At 44.7% G+C, this 20,559-nt stretch overlaps 1 protein-coding gene across 1 annotated transcript in view; it reads right to left on the minus strand.

Moving 5' to 3' along the window:
- Positions 1 to 20,559, minus strand: part of XKR6 (XK related 6) — a 182,131-nt gene that overhangs the window by 11,522 nt on the left and 150,050 nt on the right. The gene's annotated exons all lie outside the window — the stretch shown is intronic.

The following is a 20,559-nucleotide window of genomic DNA, read 5'->3' on the forward strand; positions in this document are numbered from 1 at the left end:
CTTTCTTGAGTTTGTGTTTTCATCCATGAAGTACTGGATAGCAGGTTTCAGAAACAGAGATTTAGGTGATAAAGGGGAAAGTATCTGAGTCTGGTAATGACTCAGATCTGCCACAAGGTGGTGGTCTGATCTAATGATAGCAAAGTATGAAAACAGAAAGATCTGCCTGTTCCATTTCTCTTTGAAGCCATACCATATTTTGGAGGCACTGGATTACTTCATTCAAGTTGTAGTGGGTGCCTCTGTGCCTATTACTCTGATATGCATTTTGGTGCCTCTATGTTTACTATATCTCTATCTCTATCTATTAGGGCTGGGCGGTTTCGTTTCGTTAATTCGTAATTCGTTAATAATTCGTTAATTTTTTCAATTACAAAACGATAACAAACCATTCTGGAGCAATTATTTAAAAAAACGAATTTTCAAAAACGTTTTGTAAATGCTTCGTATTTCGATATTGTATTCGTTTCGTTATTGTTTTGAGGTCGTTTCGTTATTATTTCCGCATGTCTGGGCCAGTTTTATGGTTTAATTAGTGAAAAAAAATTATAATATCACACCAACAGTCAATAACAGAGGGAGAGGGAAGCTTCAGAAGGTTTTGGAGGTTTTTTAGCGTATTTCGCGGTCGCGTCCGCCATTAACGAATCGATTCGTTATTGGTTCGGAAATCGATTTGTTATTTTTTTTACCATTTACGAAATTTCGTAAATATCGAACTTTTTAAAAGGAAAATTTTGTAATTATTTTAAATATCGAAACAAAAAAACCCCCCAAATACAAATCGATTTTAGAAACAAATTTTTCCGTTGTTACCCAGGCCTACTATCTATCTCTACTTTTATATATCTCACTCCCTGATTCTGCTGCACATAAGACATCACGCTTTTTTGAAATGAATTGTAAAGTCAACCCTTCACGTTCATTGCAGTTAGGGACACAGGACCCTAGTGAAAGTGAAAAACTGCAGGAAATGGGATTCTATCTAAACAACAGGAAGAAATTATGATGGTTACAGCTGTTTGATGGTGGAATATACCATTGTCTGGGAGTGTGGTGGAATCTCTTCCTCTGGAAGAATCTGGATGGACATCTGTTTGGAGTGCTTTCATAGTGTGTTCCTGTTGGAAATAGCAACCTTCTACAAGCCTCCTATACTAATTATTTGTTATGTATATAATCCAGATTGCTGACTATATTGTATATGTGTGTGTTGGTATGCAGTTTCCCCTTAACTCTGTGGTTTTTGAGGCTGTGGGAGGGACTGCAGACCATGCGATCAGATCTGGGACTATTCAGACTGAAACTCCATTTTAGAAGTCAGTGTTGTATTGTCAGTGTTGAGAGTGTGTTCAGTTATGTACCAGACGACTTGAGTTCTATATTATATGCAACAGAGAAGAGACTGCAATAGAATGCCTTAGAGCAGTGTTTCTTAACCTGGGGGTTGGGACCCCTGGGGGGGTCATGAGGGGTGTCAGAGGGGTTGCCAAAGACCATCAGAAAACATAGTATTTTCTGTTGGTCATGGGGGTTCTGTGTGGGATGTTTAGCCCAATTCTATCATTCAGAATGCTCTTTGATTGGCAACATATTTGGCAAAAATATATATATTAAAATACACTTACTCAATCTCATTAAAAGAAAATTGGCTTAAGAACTTCCACCGTTGGAACTAAGCTTGATGTACAAAGAATATAAGAACATATACTGGAAGTGTAAGAAGCAAGTTGGCAGCTACTTCCATATGTGGTGGTCCTGTCCTGAGGCATCCAAATATTGGAAAGATTTTATAGAAGTAATGCAGAAAATCCTAAAGAAAAAGATACCCTTAAAACCAGAAATCTTTCTTCTAGGGCTAACAGAAGAAGATTTGCAGCTAGAAAGAAATGAGGACATAATACTAACATATATAACTACGACGGCGAGAATCATGTTCGTAAAAGTCTGGAAAGAAGACCAGACTCCCACAGTCGAACAATGGATCGACAATCCCTCCTAATTTGGTTTGCAGACGACACCAAATTGGGAGGGATAGCCAATAGTCCAGAGGACAGGAGCAGGATTCAAAATGATCTTGACAGATTAGAGAGATGGGCCAAAACTAACAAAATGAAGTTCAACAGTGACAAATGCAAGATACTCCACTTTGGCAGAAAAAATGAAATGCAAAGATACAGAATGGGTGACAATGCCTGGCTCGAGAGCAGTACGTGTGAAAAAGATCTTGGAGTCCTCGTGGACAACAAGTTAAACATGAGCCAACAATGTGATGTGGCGGCAAAAAAAGCCAATGGGATTTTGGCCTGCATCAATAGGAGCATAGTGTCTAGATCTAAGGAAGTAATGCTACCCCTCTATTCTGCTTTGGTTAGACCACATCTGGAATATTGTGTCCAATTCTGGGCACCACAATTCAAGAGAGATATTGACAAGCTGGAATGTGACCAGAGGAGGGCGACTAAAATGATCAAGGGTCTGGAGAACAAGCCCTATGAGGAGCGGCTTGGGGAGCTGGGCATGTTTAGCCTGAAGAAGAGAAGGCTGAGAGGAGATATGATAGCCATGTATAAATATGTGAGAGGAAGCCACAGGGAGGAGGGAGCAAGCTTGTTTTCTGCTTCCTTGGAGACTAGGACGCGGAACAATGGCTTCAAACTACAAGAGAGGAGATTCCATATGAACATTAGGAAGAACTTCCTGACTGTGAGAGCCGTTCAGCAGTGGAACTCTCTGCCCTGGAGTGTGGTGGAGGCTCCTTCTTTGGAGGCTTTTAAGCAGAGGCTGGATGGCCATCTGTCAGGGGTGATTTGAATGCAATATTCCTGCTTCTTGGCAGGGGGTTGGACTGGATGGTCCATGAGGTCTCTTCCAACTCTTTGATTCTATGATTCTATGAATGTTTCGACAAACTTACAGACATTAAGGATATGGACAAGCTTACTTTTGACCTGAAAAGAAGCTCCGGGAAACCAATAAGACAAACAAACTGGGAAGCGGTGGAGGAATTTGAGAAAGAGAGAGCGGAGGAAAGAACCGCCTAAGGACTGTAAAGAGGAGAACAAAATGACAATACACGTAAAATAAGGGTCAAAAGGCCACTGGGATCCCCCCCAACCTCAAATAAAGAGATGATGGGGGGACACCAATAGTCACTAAAAATACGACCGAAGGGCACAAAATAGGAAGTCTTTTTTTAAATATGTGTAGGAAGCTTGTTGTTCAGTAAGTATGTACTTCTACGTATTTCTACTTTTTATAGTCCCCCCTTCCTGTTCTGCCCTACCCCCCCTACCCCTCTTCCCAAACCTCCGCCTCCATCCCCTTTCTATGTATGCCAGTATGTTGTGATTGTATATATGTTTTTTTAAAACCTGAAAAACTTAATAAAGATTATTATATATATATAAAAAAGAATGCTCTTTGATTGTAGGTGAACTATACATCCCAGCTCTGGAACTCTCTCCTATTGGAGATTAGAACTGCCCCTTCCCCCCTAACCTTTAGAAAGTTGGTGGAAACCTGGCTTTGGAATCTGGCATTTGATTAGTGAGGCAATGGCTTTTGACCACATGGACAGATGGGGATGAATAGTGATTTTTATGCTAACGACTTGGCTTTATATAATTATATGATAGTACTTTAATGTGTTTATATTAGTGTATTATTGATGTTTTTAAACTATTGTGTATGAACCCCTTTGTTGTAAACCGGCCTGAATCCCTCGTTGGAGGTGAGAAGACCGGTATATAAAAGTTCTAAATAAAATAAATAAATAAACAAACTACAACTCCTAAATGTCAAGGTCTATTTTCCCCAAACCCCACCAGTGTTCGCATTTGGGCATATTGAGTATTTGTGCCAAGTTTGGTCCAGATCCATTTTTGTTTGAGTCCACAATGCTCTCTGGATGTTGGTGAACTACAACTCCAAAACGCAAGGTCAATGCCCACCAAACCCTTCCAGCATTTTCTGTTGGTCATGGGAGTTGTGTGCCAAGTTTGGTTCAATTCCATCGTTAGTGGAGTTCAGAATGCTCTTTGTTTGTAGGTGAACTATACATCCCAGCAACTACAACTCCCAAATGACAAAATTAACATTCCTCTCCTAATCCCACAAGTATTCAAATTTGGGTGTATCAAGTATTTGTACCAAATTTGGTGCTGTGCATGAAAATACATCCTGCATATTAGATATTTACATTATTTTTCATAACAGCAGCAACATTGCAGTTATGAAGTAGCAGCAAAATAATGTTATCGTTGGGTGTCACCACAACATGAGGAATTGTATTAAGGGGTCACGGCATTAGGAAGGTTGAGAAACACTGCCTTAGAGAACTTACTGTTTAAACTTTCAACTGATCAGCAATGTACCTGTATGCTGAATACATGAAGTTTGTAAGTAAACCAACTATGTTACTTAATGAAAATGACATGTTTTTGTCTGTTGACAGCATGATTTAGAAACAATATGTTTTAAGGGAGAGTAGATGTTTCAGAAGAAGATCTACAAGCCACTCTAAACACCTTCGCAGAAGCATGCATGAAGTTTGGCCTGTCACTGAACATCGAGAAAACCAAAGTGCTGTTCCAGCAGTCACCAGCCAACCCCTCCCCAATGCCAGAGATACAGCTTAATGGTGTAGCATTAGAAAATGTTGACCATTTCCGCTCCCTTGGCAGCCACCTCTCCACCAAAGTCAACATCGACACCGAAATACAACACCGCCTGAGCTCTGCGAGCGCAGCATTTTCCCGAATGAAGCAGAGAGTGTTTGAGGACCGGGACATCCATAGGGATACCAAGGTGCTTGTCTATAAAGCTACTGTCCTCCCAACCCTGCTATACGCCTGAGAAATGTGGACTGTCTACAGACGTCACATGCAACTCCTGAAACAATTCCATCAGCGCTGCCTCCGGAAAATCCTGCAAATCTCTTGGGAAGACAAGTGGACAAACGTCAGTGTGCTGGAAGAAGCAAAGACCACCAGCATTGAAGCGATGGTCCTCTGCCATCAACTCTGCTGGGCCGGCCACATTGTCCGGATGCCTAACCACCACCTCCCAAAGCAGTTGGCTCTACTCTGAACTCAAGAATGGAAAATGGAGTGTTGGTGGACAGGAAAAGAGATTTAAAGATGGGCTCAAAGCCAACCTTAAAATCTCTGGCATAGACACTGAGAACTGGGAAGCCCTGGTCCTTGAGCGCTCCAGCTGGAGGTCAGCTGTGACCAGCAGTGCTACAGAATTCGAGGAGGTATGAGTGGAGGGTATGAGTGTGAGAGCTGGACCTTAGGGAAGGCTGAGCGAAGGAAGATCGATACTTTTGGACTGTGGTGTTGGAGGACAGTTCTGAGAGTGCCTTGGACTGCGAGAAGATCCAACCAGTCCATCCTCCAGGAAATAAAGCCCGACTGCTCACTGGAGGGAAGGAGACTAGAGACAAAGCTGAAGTACTTTGGCCACATCATGAGGAGACAGCAAAGCCTGGAGAAGACAATGATGCTGGGGAAAGTGGAAGGTAAAGGAAGAGGGGCCGACCAAGGGCAAGATGGATGGATGGCATCCTTGAAGTGACTGGATTGACCTTGAAGGAGCTGGGGGTAGTGACGGCCGACAGGGAGCTCTGGCATGGGCTGGTCCATGAGGTCATGAAGAGTCGGAGACGACTGAATGAATGAACAACAACATGTGTCCAAAAGGCTATGGAGATTCTGGTTTTCCACAGTGGGTTTGGAACGGATGTCCTTTGGGGTCTCTTCCAACTCTATGATTCTGTGAAAAAGTGGGACGCGGGTATATTTCATTGGAAAACAGAAATAGCATTGAGCTCCGTGGCTTTTTGTCTTTCTAGGCTTTCCCTGAGAAGTTTCTCCACAAGAGCTGGGGGGTGAAAAAAAAAGCCTGAGCTAATTATGAGACGAACCATGGGGAATGTGCACATCATCCGTCTCCTAGCAACTATAGTACCGTAGCTCTCAAACAAAGCCGAAGACATTAATTTTCGGAAGAGAGGAAAGGCCCTTAGAAGCCGCCAGGCAAAAAAACCCCAAAAGAACAAGAGATGGACGTCAAAAACCGTACAAGACAGCACTACTAAGGCGACGAGTCCTCAGAGGATAACACTGCTTGGAGTAAGGAAAGAGGTGAGATGGAATGTGGAGCGAGTAAGGAAAGAGGTGCCACTGTATATACCAGGTGTGGGCAAACTTCAGCCCTCCAGGTGTTTTGGACTCCAACTCCCACAATTCCTTACAGCCTCAGGACCTTTCCTTTCCCCCCTCGGCCGCTTAAGCGGCCGAGGGGGGAAAGGAAGGGTCCTGAGGCTGTAAGGAATTGTGGGAGTTGGAGTCCAAACGACCTGGAGGGCCGAAGTTTGCCCACACCTGGTATATACTCATATATCAGTTGACTTCATGGACAAGTTGAGGGCTTGTCCATGAAGACACATTTTTCAAGGCAGCGCTCTCGCCCTGAGATTTCTCCCCTTATCCTGAGGATCTGAGACAAGGGGAACCCTAATGCTAACATATTTCTACGACTTCCTGTGCTAACCCATCCTCAGTGTTGAAGAAGAACCATTCTAAAAAAAAATAATTCTGCCTCCGTTTGCACTCGGGTTAATTAATGGCTGATTAACTCCACTTAGCTCGCGTGTTTCTAAATGTTAGCTAACCTGGTTCCTCAGCAGTTTGCAGTAAATGGCAAATGTTCGTGTCCTGGAACAAATGTTTGCGGAGTGTCTAGACTCGGCTTGACAAATGTGTTGGTAAACTCGACCGGATTGCTGGGCAATCAATAGACAAGGAAAAACTTCGAGAGAAGCTTGAGCCAGATGCGAAAGTGAAAACAGAACTCGGTCTTCCAATACCTTGAAACATAGCTTCACTTCTTGGTAGAACCTGGAGCCCAGGAAAGTTACTTTTTTGGTTTATACCTTTCAGAATCTCCTATGCTGGCCACGTAAGCTAGAAGTTTCCTGGAGTATCATGTGTTCTATCAATTGGACTTGTGCACAGATCTGTTTTCCTCTGTACCTTGGGTACTGTGCTGGTACAACTGCACCAGGAGCTCCAATTTTGTTTGCTTTGCATTTAATGTTTGTTATAGTCCTAAGTTTCAGGGACTCTGCAGATAGGTGGCTTCTTTTGGCTGCAATCATAGGGCAAGCCACCTGTCAATTATCGTTAGGTTCCCTGGTCCCGCCCCTTTTTGAGTTTTGGAGGGAATAGGAGCCTTTTTGAGTCAGTTCTCACAGAGAAGCCTTTCACACAGGACATAAAACGAAGAGTTCCTGTAGAAAGCTTCGTCTTCTATGGCTTGGCCGGCGAGATATACAGCCTACAGCTTGGCCAGGGAGAAAAGGCCCCACAGCTTGGCTGAGGATTTTGCAGCCTTACAGCTCCTTCGCTGAGGGACTTCAGCCAGCCATCACAGCAACCTGAACTCCTTCTTTTTCCCTGGAAGTCTACAAAGCTCTGCTTGGTAAGGGTCGCTCGCGGAAGCCAGACGCGGTTGGTACCGGGTGCAGGGGCTCCATGCCAGCAGAGGCAAGTACAGACTGCCCAGATTAGAAGTTAAGGATTTCCCCATTAGTTAGTATACAGTTATGAAGATAGTGTCTGTTCCCAGTGAACAAGATTGCAAGAGCCTATAGACTGTTAAGAAAGCTTTAAAGTCCCTGTTTGTTTTCATCAATAAAGAACTTTGTTGGACTTACTTTAAGCCTCTACGGAACTTTGTTTTGGGGAGGTCCAAGGGCCTTTAATCTGAGGCAGCCTTGGCGTCCCGTTGGGCACACGGAATTGATGTCCCGTCTACAGTCATATGCACAGGCCCAGCGTGCGACAGCACAGGTACCTTCAGGAGCACATAACAGTAAGGGCCCTCCCTGTATGAAAACCTCAATCTTCCAATACCTTGAAACATAGCTTCACTTCTTGGTAGAGCCTGGAGCCCAGGAAAGTTACTTTTTTGGTTTATATCTCCCAGAATCTTCCATGCAGGCCATGTAAGCTAGGGGTTTCCTGGAGTATTATGTGTTCTATCAATTGGACTTGTGCGCAGATCTGGTTTCCTCTGTACCTTCGGTACCTTTCAGATCACATAACGCTAAAGGCCCTCCCTGTACGAAAACCTGACCAACACAAAAGCAAGCAGGAGTAAACAAAAAAGAAAATCCTCATTTCCTGAAAACTACTGCACCAGGATTGTGGCGCAGCTGGCTGAGTGTCAGCTGCATTAAGATCACTCTGACCAAAAGGTCATGAGTTCGAAGCCAGCCCGGGTTGGAGTGGGTTTCCAACCAATTGTGTGTAGCCTGTTGTCGACCTTTGCAACCCGAAAGACAGTTGCATATGTCAAGTAGGAAAATAAGGTACAACTTTAAAGTGTGGGGAGGCTAAATTAACTGATTTATGAGGCCATAAAGAAGACTCCAGCAAAGCATTCCAGCGGGGAAGCATGCGGAAGTGCTTCATCAGCGTAGCAGATGGACGATGAAAGCGACAGCTCCCCGGTGGCCAGGAAACTTAAATAGCCTCTGTGTATGTCTGTATATGTTTGTATGTCAAAAATTGGCATTGAATGTTTGCCATATATGTGTACACTGTAATCCACCCTGAGTCCCCTGCGGGGTGAGAAGGGCGGAATATAAAAACTGTAAATAAATAAATAAATAAATAATACTATCAGTTACCTCTCTTCTAGAATAGAGAGTAGAAAAAGCTGTAAGGAAGGATTAAATCCAAAGCGGAAAGGACATTGAAGTGTGCCAGGAAAAAAGAGAGTTTTTTAAAGGAAGCCCAGGGAGGATAGCTCCAGGAGGTCATCACTCTTCCTTACCTGGAAGTGGAGAAGCCTCCTTAAAATGCCTTGGAAAAAGTGTGTGGCATGGTGCAGGCCCAGGAGAGAAAATATGCATACCAGTGCCTGCAACGCCTCTCCTCTAGAGTAGAAAAGGAAGGGGCCTGAGGCTGTGGGGAATGTTGGGAGTTGGAATCCAAATCACCTGGAGGGCTGAAATTTGCCCATGCCTGGTATATACTCATATATAACTTGACTTCATGGGCAAATTGGGGGCTGGTTTCCGGGCCAGCCTTAAAGCACGTGCGCCTGTCTGCACCACTGTCTCCTCTAGAGTAGAAACAGCTCTAAGAAGCCTCCTATAAATGCCTTGGAAAAAGTGTGTGGCATGGCACCTGGGAGGGAAAGCTCACGCGCTTGCATGCAGTGCCCCTTCTCTAGAGTAGAAACAGGTAAGAAGTCTCCTTAAAGCACACACGCCTGCCTGCCGCACCATCTCCTCTAGAGTAGAAACAGCTTTAAGACGCCTCCTGAAAATGCCTTGGAAACAGTGTGGCATGGTGCAGGCCTGGCAGAGAAAGCACGCATGCCTGCATGTAACACCTCTTCTCTAGAATAGAAACAGGTAAGAAGTCTCCTTAAAGCACACACACCTGCCTGCAGCACAGTCTCCTCTAAAGTAAAAGCAGCTTTAAATGCCTTGGAAATAGTGTGTGGTTGTGGTGCCCGGAAGAGAAAGTGCACACGCCTTCCTGCAGCGCCTCTTCTCTGGAGTAGAAAGAGGTAAGAAGTCTCCTTAAAGTGCATACGCCTGCCTGCAACATCATCTCCTCTAGAGTAGAAACAGCTTTAAGAAGCCTCTTTTTAATGCCTTGGAAAGAGTGTGTGGTATAGTGTAGGTCCGGGAGAGAAAGCACACGCGCCTTCCTACAGTGCCTCTCCTCTAGAGTAGAAACAGCTTAAATGCCTAAAATGACAGGAAGGGAAGCCTGGGAAGCTCCCCTCCCATAATAGGCTAGATAGGAAACAAATTTTTGGCACCCCAGACCAAAACCAGATATCTGTCTTCCTAAATTTGGGAGGCTCCCGAAAAATGGATCAGGACTCGCACTGAAATCCGAGACACCGAAATGGATCACGGTTTACCCAGAATAAACAAGGAGATATACTATTAAAATCACATGAGAGGGAAAGGCAAAGTGACCAATGGAATATGAACACAATGGTCCTTGGTATCTCCTACATATGGTTCCAGTTCCCCGTGGATACCAAAATCTGTGTACACTTAAGTCCTGTTATAAACAGTGGTACAGTGGAACCTCGACTTAAGCATATTCCAACTTAAGAGCATTTTGAGTTAAGAATAGTTGCTCAACCCAAGTTTTGCTTTGACATACGAGCAGCATTTTGAGTTAAGAGCGAGTGCCAGGAGGAGCCTTGGTGTGATAATCCAGGGCTTTAGGGCTTCAAGGGAGCAGCCTCCATGCCTCATGCTCATGTCTGCTTTGGGAGATTGCTGTCCACTTTGAGGAACTTTGGGTTAGTTGATTTGGTGTGGTTTTTATTCTTGGTATGTTTGGCTTCATGAAGAGAGAGAGGGAAAGAGAGCAAGAGAAGGAGGGAGGCTAGAATGAGAGTTCAATATAAAGAAAGGAATTATCCTGCCTCTGCGCTTTGGGCTTCCTTGCCACAAATTTGTGCTTTTACTATTTTAAAGTTGATCTTTCTTTTTTGATTGTTTGATATGAATGTGCATTTATACATATTTTTATTTTGTCTTATTAAACTACCTATAACTAAGAAGCCCCCGGTGGCGCAGTGGGTTAAAATCCTGTGCCGGCAGGACTGAAGACCAACAGGTCACAGGTTCGAATCCGGGGAGAGGCGGATGAGCTCCCTCTACCAGCTCCAGCTCCTCATATGGGGACATGAGATAATCCTTCCACAAGGATGATAAACCATCAAATCATCCGGGTGTCATCTGGGCAACGCCCTTGCAGACGGCCAATTCTCTCACACCAGAAGCGACTTGCAGTTTCTCAAGTCTCTCCTAACATGACAAAACAAACAAACAAACAAAAAACCTATAACAAAAAATGGGGGAGGGGAAGGGGGAACCGATTCATATAATTTCAATACAAAAGATTCTTTGAGATAAGAGTGATTTGATTCAAGAGCTTGGTCACAGAACTAATCAAACTCTTAACTCAAGGTATCGCTGTATAGTGCAGTGGTCTCCCTTACATAAAAAAGCAAGTTCAAGGCTGACTTTGGGGGATTTTCAAAATATTTTCAAGCCATGGATGGTTGGGTTTGTGGATACAGGGGACTCAAGCATGTATGAATTCTAGGTGTGAATAGTTTTCCACACTTTCTGCAATGTGGCAATTGAAAAAATATATTGAGGAAGCTAATATTTTGTTGAGAGGACAATGTCCAAGAATCATAGAATAACAGAGCTGGAAGAGACCACATGGGCCATCCAGTTCAACTCCCTGCCCTGCAGGAAAAACACAATCAAGGCACCCTTGACAGATGGCCACCCAGCCAATGTTTAAAAGCCTCCAGGGAAGGAGCTTTCACAATAGAATCATAGAATCAAAGAGACCTCATGGGCCATCCAGTCCAAACCCCATTCTGCCAAGAAGCAGGAATATTGCATTCAAATCACTCCTGACAGATGGCCATCCAACCACTGTTTAAAAGCTTCCAAAGAATGAGCCTCCACTATACTCCAGGGCAGAGGGTTCCACTGCTGAACGGCTCTCGCAGTCAGGAAGTTCTTCCTCATGTTCAGATGAAATCTCCTTTCTTGTAGTTTCAAGCCATTGTTCCGCGTCCTAGTCTCCAAGGAAGCAGAAAACAAGCTTGCTCCCTCCTCCCTGTGGCTTCCTCTCAAATATTTATACATGGCTATCATGTCTCCTCTCAGCCTTCTCTTCTTCAGGCTAAACATGGCCAGCTCCTTAAGCCGCTCTTCATAGGACTTGTTCTCCAGACCCTTGATCATTTTAGTCGCCCTCCTCTGGACACATTCCAGCTTGTCAATGTCTCTCTTGAATTGTGGTGCCCAGAATTGGACACAATATTCCAGGTGTGGTCTAACCAAAGCAGAATAGAGGGGTAGCATGACTTCCCTGGACCTCGACACTATGCTCCTATTGATGCAGGCCAAAATCCCATTGGCTTTTTTTTCCGCCACATCACATTGTTGGCTCATGTTTAACTTGCTGTCCACAAGGACTCCAAGATGTTTTTCACACGTACTGCTCTCGAGCCAGGCATTGTCCTCTGAATTCCCTGTAGCTATATTCTTGGGCACCTCCAACTTACCCAACTCATTGCCATGGCTGAATGAGGATTCAAGCCTTGGCTTCCCAGAATCTGAGTCCAACACTCAGCCAACTTCCTCTCTCTCTTCCTCTCTCGACTTTATATCTATGAACACAGACACAGACACCCCTAATTTTAAAAGATGAGTCTTGTGCAAACATGTTAGTATAGGTATAAAAAACTGCCACAAAGTCTGTATCATCGCTACCATCACCCACACGCCCACAACACACAGCACATGGTGGCAGCGTGAGGCTTAGCACGAGCCAGTGCTTGAATCATGTGCTGTTCCGCCCCCGTCATTGAGGGAGACCAAAGCCCTGCCCGATAAAAATAACTGAATGCTAAACTGCAAAAGGTGTGAAGCTATTCCTCAGCAAGTTACGGCTGCCATGTGACATGGTTAGATCTTCATGACGTCAATACATTATGAATCACAACTATTTGCAACTCGTGGTGGGGGGAGCGACTGCAATGAATTCAGTTTTGGTCAGGCCTCACCTAGATCAGCATTTCTCAATCTGGAGGTTGAGACCCTTGGGGAGGGGTCACCAAGGGGTGTTAGAGGGGTCACCAAAGACCACCAGAAAACAGTATCTTCTGATGTCATGGGGGTTCTGTGTGGGAAGCTTGGCCCAATTCTATCATTGGTGGAGTTCAGAATGCTCTTTGATTGTAGGTGAGCTATAAATCCCAGCAACTCCAACTCCCAAATGACAAAATCAATCCCTGCCTCCAACCCCACCAGTATTCAAATTTGGGTGTGCTGGTACAGCTGTACCAGGAGCTCCAATTTTGTTTGCTTTGCATTTAATGTTTGTTGCAGTCCTAAGTTTCAGGGACTCTGCAGATAGGTGGCTTCTTTTGGCTGCAATCATAGGGCAAGCCACCTGTCAATTATAGTTAGGTTCCCTGGTCCCGCCCCCTTTTTGGGTTTTGGAGGGAATAGGAGCCTTTTTGAATCAGTTCTCACAGAGAAGCCTTTTGCACAGGACATAAAATGAAGAGCTCCTGTAGAAAGCTTCGTCTTCTATGGCTTGGCCGGGGAGATATACAGCCTACAGCTTGGCTGGGGTTATACAGCCCACAGCTTGGCCAAGGATTATACAGCCTTACAGCTCCTTTGCTGTAAGTCAGCCATCACAGAAACCTGAACTCCTTCTTTTCCCCTGGAAGTCTACAAAGCTCTGCTTGGTAAGGGTCACTTGCGGAAGCCAGGCGCAGTTGGTACCGGGTGCAGGGGCTCCACGCCAACAGAGGCAAGTACAGACTGCCCAGATTAGAAGTTAAGCATTTCCCCATGAGTTAGTATACAGTTATGAAGATAGTGCCTGTTCCCAGTGAACAAGATTGCAAGAGCCTATAGACTGTTAAGAAAGCTTTAAAGTACCTGTTTGTTTTTCATCAATAAAGAACTTTGTTGGACTTACTTTAAGCCTCTACAGAACTTTGTTTTGGGGAGGTCCAAGGGACTTTAGTCACAGAAACCCATTAGGTGGCCTTGACCAAATCATCCTAACCCTACAGTTATGAATTACAGTTATGAATTAGCAACAAAAATATGGTTGGGGGCCACCATGACATGAAGAACTGTATTAAGGGGCTACGGCATTAGGAAGGTTGAGAACCACTAACTTAACCAATTACAGATCCACCTAATAGTAGCATTGCCTAGCCCATATTGGACTAATTTGCTTGCAAGAAGGTCATGGGGGACTCTGTCGAAGTCTCTCCCATGACATACAGTCCCAGGAGTATTTTGCATACCCCTGTTTTAAGGAATGTGAAGGGGATTTCTAGAATCTGGGGATTTCTTCCAGTCTTTTTGGTCCTGAGAAGCTTCCATCCGCACCTTCCCAGGATACTTCTATGCTGTAGAATTAAACCACTTTTACTGACATGACTCAATCCTATTAATCTTTGGTGTTGCAGTTTACCAAGGCCAAAGAGTGCTGGCACTGCTACCTCATCAAACCACGACTCCTATTATTCCATAGTATCAAGCCATTGCAGTTAAGCTGGTGTCAAACTGCATTCATTCTGCAATGTAGATACACCACCATTCCTCCACAATCCAATATATTTTTCTCTGATTCAAATGGTCAGTTTTGACATCTCATGCCTTTGTAGGCACTTAAAATCACTGACAAAAACAAAGGTTTATTTGGGGCAAAAAAAAGAGCTACGCTTTGCCCATCCTTGCTTTGGGGTGCTATATAGGTGTGGCTAGAAGAATCCATGGCAGTGTCACATTGAATATCGCAGTGGTTCTCAACCTTTGGGTCCCCAGGTGTTTTGGCCTACAACTCCCAGAAATCCCAGCCAGTTTACCAGCTGTTAAGATTTCTGGGAGTTGAAGGCCAAAACATCTGGGGACCCTCACGTTGAGAACCACTGTGCGATAGCTTTGATACCAGGCTTTAAAGGAGGTATCCAAGGTGCTGAATCTATATTAGGGTAAAGAGGATACCTTGGAGAGCTCCTTTTGCAATAGTTCCCTGTGTGGAATTCTGTTTTTGCCACCCTCATTCACACTTTCCAGACAAAACCTAAAAATCATAGGACTATAAAGTAGGAAGAGATCCAAAAGTCCATTCCTGTTTAACCCCATTCTGCCATGTAGGAAGACACAATACAAGCTCTCCCAACAGATGGCCACTCAGTTCCCGCAGGGAGAAAGGCAGGGTATAAACAATGTGAATAAATAAATAATTCAATGAAGTTGAGAGTCTATGAATTGCTCAAGATAACCCACTGGGTTTCCTTGGATGAGCAGGGATTTGAACCCAGGTCTCCCAGGTCCTGATCCAACACTCGAACCACAACACCACAACCTATGAGACTACATTAGGACTTCCACTTTTGTGGGAGTGGAAACAATGGAGATTATGATGATGATGATGATGATGATGATGATTATTATTATTATTATTTGAAACACCACAAGATGAATCCACAGCAGACACTCTACTGGCTGTTGTATTGGATCACACGTTGGACACTTCCCATGTGTCTAGGATTGTGTGATGTATCAGTGAATAATGTGTGCAGATCCCAGTGAGGTGGCCTTTTGCAGCTGATAGATAGTAATTTTGTCAGCGCCAATTGTGTTTAAGTGCAGGCCAAGGTCTTTAGGCACTGCACCCAGTGTGTCAATCACCAGAGTCCTTGCAGTTCGATCTTTAAATCCTTGTATCATGTCAGCTTTTCCAGTTGTTTCTCTTCAATCCTGCTGTCACCTGGAATTGCAACATCGACAATCCATACTTTGTTTATTATTATTATTTACTTTGTTGTTATAATTATTGATATTATTATTTGAAACATAACAAGATTAATACACAACAAACAATATCACTCTGCTGGTTGTTGTATTGGATCACACATCAGACACTTCCCAAGTGTCTAGGACTATGTGATATATCGGCAAATAATGCGTGCAGATCCCAGTAGGGTGGCCTTCTGCAGCTGACAGATGGTAATTTTGTCAGTGCTGATTGTGTTTACGTGCAGGCCAGGGTCTTTAGGCACTGCACCCAGTGTGTTGATCACCACTGGGACCACCTTGACTGGTTTGTGCCAGAGTCCTTGCAGTTCGACATGATAAATCCTTGTATCATGTCAGCTTTTCCAGTTGTTTCTCTTCAATCCTGCTGTCGCCTAGGATTGCAATATCCACGATCCATACTATGTTTTTTAACATAATTGTGAGGTCAGGAGTATTGTGCTCCAAAACTCTGTTTGCCTGAATTCAGAAGTCCCAGAGTAGCTTGACATGTTCATTTTCTATAACTTTTTCCAGCTTGTGATCCCACCAGTTCTTTGTTGCAGGCAGATGGTCTTTGTGACACAAGTTCCCATGAATCATCTGAGCAACGGTGTTGTGCCTTTGCTTGTAGTCTGTCTGCACGATCTTCTTGCAGCAGCTGAGGATGTGATCTATTGTTTCACCTACCTCCTTGCAGAGTCGACACTTGAGATCTGTTGTTGACTTTTCAATTCTGACTCTGATGGCATTTGATCTAATGGCTTGTTCTTGGGCTGCCAGAATCAGGCCCTCTGTCTCCTTTTTCAAAGTTCCATTTGTGAGCCACATCCATGTCTTTTCTTTGTCTATTTGCTCTCATAGAATCATAGAGTTGGAAGAGACCTCATGGGCCATCCAGTCCAACGCCCTGCCAAGAAGCAGGGGGTTATTATTATTATTATTATTATTATTATTATTATTATGTCTATTTATACTCTGCTTTTTCAATGTGGTGCCTTCCATAGGCTATGCTAAGGATGATGAGAACTGTAGCCAAACCCAGCTGAAGCTGAGCAACAGGTTGAGGAAGCCTGTTTTGGATGCTCTTCTGATGCAATTGCATCAGCTGCCATTTGAGAGGAAAGGGATGAGGGGGGGGGGGGGGGGGGATACTGAATATGTGTGTAATCCAAATGTTTCCACTAGAGGGCAGATGAAAACATAACTTGTGCACCAGATCTTTCCACTTTCAAACAGAAACTTCCTTCAGGGAGATTAGAGAAGGTTGACCCCCAGATTCAAAAAGAAGAGCCATGCTTTTGCTTTTGCATTTCTGAAGAGCTCCAAGATGCCACGAATAAGAAAGCTTGGCCACCAGTCAGCCCTGAGCGGCTGTCCTCAGAGACCGTTTATTGCAACAATACCATTTGTCAGAAGGAAAAATGGGTTACGCTTATTTTAGGATAAACTTTCAAGAGATTTATTGCATTCCCAGAGAGCAGCTGTGAGCTCCCATGTCATTGCTGGGTGGTGAATCTGCTTTCGGCTTCAGTCCAAACGTTAAAGGCGCTAAATCATATTTATTTATTTTTCGTATCAGGAACAAACCAAACAGTTGTATTGTATTAAAAAAAACACACAAAGTTTGCAAACTTGACATTCTATTAAATGTCCTTTGACCAGTAGCTGACCACTTAGAGTGCCTCTGGTATTGCTATAAGAAGGTCCTCCAATGTGCATGTGGCAGGGCTCAGGTTGCATTGTAATGGGTACTCTAAGGTTGGCTCTTCTCCACACTCACATGTCGTGGACTCCGCTTTGTAGCCCCATTTAAGGTTGGCTCTGCATCTCGTGGTGCCAGAGCGCAGTCTGTTCAGCGCCTTCCAAGTCACCCAGTGTTCTGTGTGACCAGGAGGGAGTCTCTCATTTGGTATCAGCCATTGATTGAGGTTCTGTGTTTTAGCCTGCCACTTTTGGACTCTCGCTTGCTGAGGTGTTCCAGAAAGTGTCTCTGTAGATCTATTTCTTGGCTTAAGTCACTGGCATGCTGGCTGATATCTGAACAGAGGATGGGCCAGAGATGTCACTACCTTGGTCCTTTCACTATTGGTTGCTACTTCCCGGTGGATGTCACGTGTTGCAATACTGGCTAAACAGTGTAATTTCTCCAGTGGTGTGGGGACACCTTGTGATAATGCGGCATGTCTCATTAAGAGCCACATCTACTGTTTTAATGTGGTGAGATTTGTTCCATACTGGGCATGCATACTCAGCAGCACAGTAGCAAAACGCAAGGGCAGATGTCTTCACTAAATCATAAGACTCATAGCTTTGGAAGGGTCCACAGAAGTCATCGAGTGTGACTTCTAATTCAGTACAAGAATTTCATCTAAGACAGGCATGGACAAACTTTGGCCCTCCAGGTGTTTTGACTATTAGGAACAATGGCTTCAAACTACAAGAAAGGAGATTCCATCTGAACATAAGGAAGAACTTCCTGACTGTGAGAACCATTCAGCAGTGGAACTCTCTGCCACGGAGTGTGGTGAAGGCTCCTTCTTTGGAAGCTTTTAAACAGAGGCTGGATGGCCATCTATCAGGGGAGATTTGAATGCAATATTCCTGCTTCTTGGCAGGGGGTTGGACTGGATGGCCCATGAGGTCTCTTCCAATTCTTTGATTCTATGATTCTATGACTGCAACTCCCACAATTCCTAACAGCTGGTAGGCTGTTAGGAATTGTGGGAGTTGAAGTCCAAAACACCTGGAGGGCCAAAGTTTGCCCATGCTTGATCTAAGGCAATAAATGCCAAACTCTAGTTCTCCAGGTGATTTGAGCTTCAACTCCCAAATGTCTCAGATACATTAGCCAAAGACCAGAGATTCTGGGAGCAAAAGTCCAAAACACATGAGACTAATCATAGAATTCTAGAGATGGGAATCACCATCCAGTACACACCCTTGTCATGCAGGAAAATGCAATCAAAGACTCTCAACAGATGGCCAATCAGCCTCTGATTTAAATCCACCCACGAAGGAAATGCCATCATCCTCTGAGGCACAGTATATTCCACTCTCTGACACTTAGTGGAATCTTCCTGTAGCTTGAATCCATTGTTCCATGCCTTAGTTTCTAGAACAGTAGAAACAAGCTTGTCCCACCTCGATGTGAAGTCCTCTCAGATATTTAAATATGGCTATCATGTCCCATGTTGTTTATTCGTTCAACTCTTCATGACCTCATGGACCAGCCCAGGCCAGAGCTCCCTGTTGGCCGTCATCACCCCAGCTCCTTCAGAGTCAGGCCAGTCACTTCAAGGACACCATCCATCCATCTTGCCCTTGATCGGCCCCTCCTCCTTTTTCCTTCCATTTTCCCCAGCATCATTGTCTTCTCCAAGCTTTCCTGTCTTCTCATGATGTGGCCAAAGAACGTCATCTTTGCCTCTAATATCCTTCCCTCCAGTGAGCAGTCGGGCTTTATGGACTTCAGGTCCAAGGCACCCTCAGAACTTTCCTCCAGCACCACAGTTCAAAAGCATCTAGGCTATGCTATGGAATCATAGGAGTTGTAGTGTGGTGAGGCATCAGTACTAATTGGCAGAGAAGGCTTAAGAACTTGTGAAACTACAGCACTCATGGTATTATAGCCTTGAACCCTGGCACTTAAAGTGGCATCGAACTGAATTAATCATACAGTGTACTTACTTACTTAGATGATCCCTCGTTGGTCGAGTAGGATAGTCTTCCAGGATCAGTATTCTGGTGAGTCCGTAGGTGGCTGTGGAGCCCTATTCTTGATCTGAATCGTCTTTTGCAGTGAGGGCATGGGTTTCCAGGTGGAAGGCGGTCTTGGTCGGGGTTGGCTTGATGCACCTTCCTCTTGGCATGTTTTTCTCTTTCACCCTCCATTCATGCCTCTTCAAATTCTGCAGCACTGCTGGTCACAGCTGACCTCCAGCTGGAGTGCTCAAGGGCCAGGGCTTCCCAGTTCTCAGTATCTATGCCAGAGTTTTTAAGGTTGGCTTTGAACCCATCTTTAAATCTCTTTTCCTGTCCACCAACATTCTGTTTTCCTTTCTTGAGTTTGGAGTAGAGTAGTTGCACAGACCACCAGCATTGAAGCGATGGTCCTCCACCATCAACTCTGATGGACCAGCCACATTGTCCGGATGCCCAGCCACCGTCTCCCAAAGCAGTTGCTTTGGGAGACGGTGGTCGGGCATCTAGACAATGTGGCTGGTCCAGCGGAGTTGATGGCGGAGGACCATCGCTTCAATGCTGGTGGTCTTTGCTTCTTCCAGCACGCTGATGTTTGTCTGCCTGTCTTCCCAAGAGATTTGCAAGATTTTCCAGAGGCAACGCTGATGGAATCGTTCCAGGAGTTGCATGTGACGTCTGTAGACAGTCCACGTTTCACAGGCATATAGCAGGGTTGGGAGGACAATAGCTTTATAAACAAGAACCTTGGTATCTTCTATGGATGTCCCTACAGATTGTGGGAGTTGAAATCCAAAACACCCAGAGGGCCCAAGTTTGCCCAGGCCTGATCTACAGTGTAGATCAGGCCTGGGAAAACTTGGGCCCTCCAGGTGTTTTGGACTTCGATTCCCACAATTCCTGACAGCCTCAGGCTCTTTCCTTTAAAGTGCTGAGGGGGGAAAAGGAAAGGGTCTGAGGCTGTTAGGAATTGTGGGGGTTGCAGTCCAAAACACCCGGAGGGCCCAAGTTTGCCAAGGCCTGGTGTCAATGCACCTCTCGTCATCTTTTCCCGACTTGCAAAACAGTGCTGGTAATATGTGGAAAAACCGAGATGGTGCCTGCCTGCTCTTTACAGGAAAAGATGCTCATGGTTTAAATCCCTCCCCTTACAATTAAAACTCATGCTGCGATAGGTATGGAAATAACCGTCAGGGAAGTGACTGTGAATCCGGACAGGGCCGCCTCTCTCTGATCACGGCTATTTTTAGCTCCTCGGGAGCATTGCATCTCCTCGCAAAGGGCTGTCATGCCTCCTCTGGGCTCCGTGGAGAGAGCATGAGCAAATCTGAACCAGCATCATTTCCAGAGGACCAGAAAAAAAGAGAGGCTCGCTCTCCCTTTTCCCTGCTAGACTTCACTGCCACCGCACACACAGAGGAACACAAATACAGGACACACAATCCTTCACG

This window comes from Anolis sagrei, chromosome 1, assembly GCF_037176765.1.
Source record: "Anolis sagrei isolate rAnoSag1 chromosome 1, rAnoSag1.mat, whole genome shotgun sequence".
In the NCBI taxonomy this organism is placed as follows: domain Eukaryota; kingdom Metazoa; phylum Chordata; class Lepidosauria; order Squamata; family Dactyloidae; genus Anolis; species Anolis sagrei.